This window comes from Topomyia yanbarensis, chromosome 1, assembly GCF_030247195.1.
Source record: "Topomyia yanbarensis strain Yona2022 chromosome 1, ASM3024719v1, whole genome shotgun sequence".
NCBI lineage: Eukaryota > Metazoa > Arthropoda > Insecta > Diptera > Culicidae > Topomyia > Topomyia yanbarensis.
The window spans coordinates 92452071-92457375 of record NC_080670.1 but is presented as its reverse complement, the minus strand read 5'-3'; the positions used below and the strand labels follow the sequence as shown (position 1 = coordinate 92457375).

The following is a 5305-nucleotide window of genomic DNA, read 5'->3' as shown; positions in this document are numbered from 1 at the left end:
ACCGACTACAAAAGTCACAGGAATACACAAGGCTTCATAAAATATATTATATTTCATATTTGCATCTTAAAAATTCTAATCATGTTTAAGATTTAAATATCATCAAAAATAAAAATGGTTCTTAGGATCACATCAAAGCTACTCATAAAAATAAGCATTCCATCGGTTGAAGATAAGCGTAAATGATGAAACTACACCCCAAACTTTTAAACTGGAAATATAGCATATTTGGCAACACTGTAACCAAAAATAACTATTTTTGCTAGATTCTCTGACTCATTTCCTTCAAAATGCATCGCACCGATTGTTTATAGGCCAAATTAAACCAAAGATATGAATAAAAGTTAATAATTGATGATTTTTTTCTATGGAAAATTTTCCATGCATCTATACACACCTATGACACGAATAGATGCAAGCATCAATTGTCTTCTTTGAATTGTTTATACCATTTATCAGTTTCAAGATATTTAATCTCAAACTTTAAAAATCGTTTTTCTCGAAATGAGTTAAATGGCGCTTGTCATAAGATAGCACAACAGCGACGATATAGCAATATAGGACAACATATCATTATTCGTAATAGAATACGTTACACGCACTCATGTACGCGCTTAAACCACAGAGAACAGACATAAAAGCTAGAACAAACTATCCCGAAAAACCTGTGTAAACATTTAAATAAAAACCCGTTGAAAATCACCATCGCATACAGGTTTGCATGCGTGAGTCACCATTGTATACAAGTTTGCGTACAAGTCCCGTATGGCGATCGCTGGCTGATTGAAGCGCCAGCCAGTGGCAAGTTGCTACTTGCTGTTGTCATTTCAAAGCGACAGTTTTATTTCTTACACAAGTTTAAAACTTTACTTGTATGTCAGTTCTCAGTGCTTAAACTCTGTACATAGTTCCATTGCATTGATGCACATACTTTCTTGCTTAGCCTTCCACTTTCTATCACGCTTTTTGTATGCTTAAGCACTACTAAATAAATCTAGAGAAAATTTTCAATATGGCTTAAGTAACAACTTTTCACTGATTTTGACTAATTTAATTTTCCACTAATTTAATTACTTTGCACTAAATTTCCAGTGCATATCGAAAGGTTATGGCCATGTCGTCTGCCTGGAGGACCTTTTCCTTTGTAAAAGAAGGAAATTTGAAATCAGTACGAACTGTCGGTAAGGCTGATCGAAATAATTTGTGACATTACCATTACGAGAACGTTTAGCACAATGAATTGTCGTGCTCAATAAAATTACAAATTACAATGATTGACCCGTTTTAACATATCGCTTCCATTACATGTTCTGTAACCCGTATACCCCTAAAGATCCCTGTTGTAAAATTGTTATCAAAATCCTTCATAATCAAATGTTGCGTTATGTACGTGTTTGATAATGGAAAACATGAAAATTCAATTTGTTACAATTTACAGTTAGGCCTTTTTCAATGTTTTGCTAGAACTGGATAGAGCTAAGCAAAATTCTAAATTCAGAATCGAAACAAATATGACCCAAAAAAGCTCCTGCGCCTTTCACCAGTAGCTGGTCTAAAACACTATACGATCCGATATTTAAAATTTCGTCCGAGTTCTGTGCATCTAGCAGCTGAATCTTTTTCTAGAAGTGTCTTTCAATTGATCTGCAAATCATGATGGCGATTCCATTCTGCTAAAGAAGAGGCGAGAAATATAATCTATAGGTTCACACGAATGAGTCACACTTTCGATTCTACCGGTGCGTCTAATTCGATGCAGATACGTTTCGCATTCGGCTCGTCCCTGCTGATCCATCGGCAGGTCGAAGTTGACGATAATGGTCACCTGTTCGACGTCGTTACCTAAGGCGAAGGAATCTCTCCGTAACCTGGTTCTGTAACCAGAATCAAGTGGTGGAACTTACCCCTGGACAAAACGTTCATTATAATCAGTAACTTCTCTAGTCCGGCTTGGAATCGATCACTAACGGCCAACCGTTCCTCCACCGTTAGATCACCGGACAGTACCGCTACCGAGTGACCATCCTGGGACATCTTGCCGGACAACCAACCGGCCGCTTTGCGTGTTTGTTTCGATCGATTAATAATGCCGAAAATAAGTTTACTTGGAGCTTACAACTGTCCTGTACATCACATGACATAAAATGATCGCTTGTCCGACGGTAATCACACCGTAGATGTTCGAAATTGCTTGATATTTCTTGTCCTGGTTGCGGCACTTGACGTAGTACTGTTTGATGTTATCGAGTGATTCTTGCTCCCGCACCAGAGGAAACACGATCGGATTGGTTACTCGGCGAACTCCATCACCTCCCGCTCGTACGTGGCCGAGAACATAATTTGGCAGGACGACGACAGCTGCTTGTGTATCCGGATGCACCGATCCTGGTGGCCCTGAGTAGCGATCATGACGACCGCGTCGTCCAGTACAAAAACGGTAATCGAACACCCGGAAGTTAATGCTCCCGCCCATCAGATTGACGGGTGTTCCGATGATGATATGATCAGTTTCGCCCATTTGGCGATTCCCCCACCGCGAACGGCGTAACGAAGCTTGATTTCCGGACAAAACTTTGCTATTTTGGCAGCTACTGCACCAGTCTGAACTGCCAGTTCATACGTGCGGGAAAGGCATATCACCAGCGTAGTTTTTAACGGGTCGACTCGACTGAACATTGCCAGCACAAAGGTAGTGATTTTTCCTGTTACCGACTGACTCTGTGCGACCATGTTCTTGGCGGATCAGCCAACAGTGTAGGTAGAGCCGTCTCCTGAATCTTGGAAAAGCCGTTGAAACCAATAGCACAGACTCCCTGAAGCAGTTCTGGCTTCGGGTGCAAAGCTTCGAGAGTTTTAATCGAGTATATTGGTAAAGAAGGATCCTTTCGCTGTACCTCCAGATCAAGTTGATTCTACTAGACCTTTGCGAATAATGTTCATTAGCAACTTTGCATACGCCGTGCTAAAAGATTAACCATGAATAATTTTAAAGCTGATACTAAATGAATGCCTGTGCATTTTCCGCGAAGGAAGCTGTTCTCCCTTTTTGCTTGCAGCTTTACTTCAGGAGCTGCTAAAGTCAGAATGTTTGTAGCTACCGAACGCTACCGTCGCTGGTCTTACTGCCGGTGGACTAGAAGGTTTCCGCATTCTTTTTCTCTGGACTGTCAGCCGCCGGCTCTGATTCCTTATCCTTAGTGATCCGGGTTTGTTCGGGCGTGCTGTAAATAAGTTAAATAATATTTAATAATCACTACATATTGAGAAAATATTTTAAATTAGAAATTAAAGAATTCCAATCATATTTTATAACTTACCATTCGAATTCCAATTGCATCACAAATTCTATACTAAGAAATTTTGCTAGCTTGCGATGTAAAATACAAAAATACGCAATAAATCTCGTTTTTTTTTGTTTTATTTTTTTGCAAACTGTCAAAATTTCGCGAGCCTCCGAGCGGAATAATACCACTGATCATTATTTCGCAAGGAAAAAGCTTGCCATGGTGACAGCACATAGAAAGCAGCGCTATCTCGCGGAAGTAATACTAAACTTATCGTTTGGCGAAACGTGTCTCGGCTAACTGCAAATTTCGTTATCGTTTTCGCGAGCGCAAAATGGAAACGAAAATTTTTTTCGCGAGCATTTCGCGACGTTTTTTATGCATAGGTTTTGTATAGGAAATTTCATTTCGCAAGAGGTGCATACTTAGCTTAAAACGTCAACTCACAAGTATTATATCGAGTTATGTTAACTACAACATTACATTTACTGATGGCAAATCGATCGACTATTTTTTTCTTGAAACCTCGGAAAAAGAATGAGAAAACTCGAATTTCCATAAAACACAATGTGGGACTAGTCCCTTTTGGACGCCAGCTAGTACTGGGGTAACCTACATGGTTAACTTTGACTGCTAATAGAAAAAAATATAAAAATTTAAATTTTCAAATTTCTCAAATTTCTCAAATGACAGTCTGCATAAATTATTTAGAACTATTAAAAAATACAAAAAAGTCAATTTTGGAAAAATAATTGTAGTTGTAAATAAGAAAAATAATTGTGAATAAGTAATTGGGTATCTCCTCCTCTATACTGAAGTATGGCGTTTCCAGCTTGGGCTGCTGCGCTGAGCTTAAAGAGGAAACAAACAAAGCTAACGTGCACGTATCTTCTAATGGCTATTCGTGTCGCGGGCGTGTACAGAACGGTAAGATATCAAACTTTCAGTTTCCGGCATCGGGAATCAACGGTAAGGATTACAGATTCGGACGGATGCATCATGTATTGGGACACCGGGCGGTCTTTCTCGAGCCGTCAGGGGTCCTCCAGACTATTCATCACCACTTTGTCCGGAGTGTGTGAATAGGCAAATGGCACCCGAATACGTGGATTTCGAAGTCCATAGATTCAAAGAACTTGTCCTTCGTGATAGTGCTTATTATTATCGAAGAGGTGTCTCACGACGAACATACTTGGAACGCTGTCATCAGAGTAGTGACGCCTATACTCTTCAGGCTGCACTGCAAGTGGCGAAGGGGCCATCAAAGTAGCACGGCTAGAAAACCGCCATGAAACAACAATTCGTGTTCGGGAGAAATTCCGTCTTCGGGAAACACTCCATCAGAGTAGATTAGACCGGTTGTGGGTCGTCGAGGCGCCGAATTACCGGATGCAACGCTCCCCCTGGAATCGCCGGACTGATCTCGACACTCTATCGGGTAGCTCGTGAGCGGGCTAGATCCACCACTGGATCTGTATCGAGTAGATCGAAGCGAAGCTGGAAGCTCACTTACCCATTGGTACCCAGGAAAATTCCGTCACCGGAGAACTGGTAGTCGGAGTGGAGGAGTTTCATCGCTGAGAAATATTCGAAACTGGAGTATTTCTCATGGAATCAGCAGCTAAACGGCTCACGACAACAGGAGCTAAATGACTCACAGAAACCGAAGCTAAACGGTTTGCGATATTTTCTGCAGAAGAATATCCGAGTGGAGTTCGGGGCGAAATGGCTCAAGTACGCAGAGGTTCTAAGAGGTGGTGTAATGTATAGCGAGAATGACGAAACGCAAGACGCAGCTACATGGTTTAAAGGTCGAGGAATTTCATGGATTAAACAAGACTCGAAGTTAACTGCGGAAATGTAATGTAGCTCCGTTGGGTAAAAGCAGACGAAGAATCGCTTAATATTTTAGTAATAAATATAAGATTTGTTTATTGAATAAAAATATACAATTTAGGCGCACTCACAAAAAACTGTACAATATAATTTGTACAGAAACATCGGACAATATTCTTGAAAAG

At 40.5% G+C, this 5305-nt stretch overlaps 1 pseudogene; it reads right to left on the bottom strand.

The window, feature by feature from the left end:
• Positions 1-913: 913 nt before the first annotated feature.
• LOC131696383 (DEAD-box helicase Dbp80-like) lies at positions 914-4859 on the bottom strand (annotated as a pseudogene).
• Positions 4860-5305: the final 446 nt, after the last annotated feature.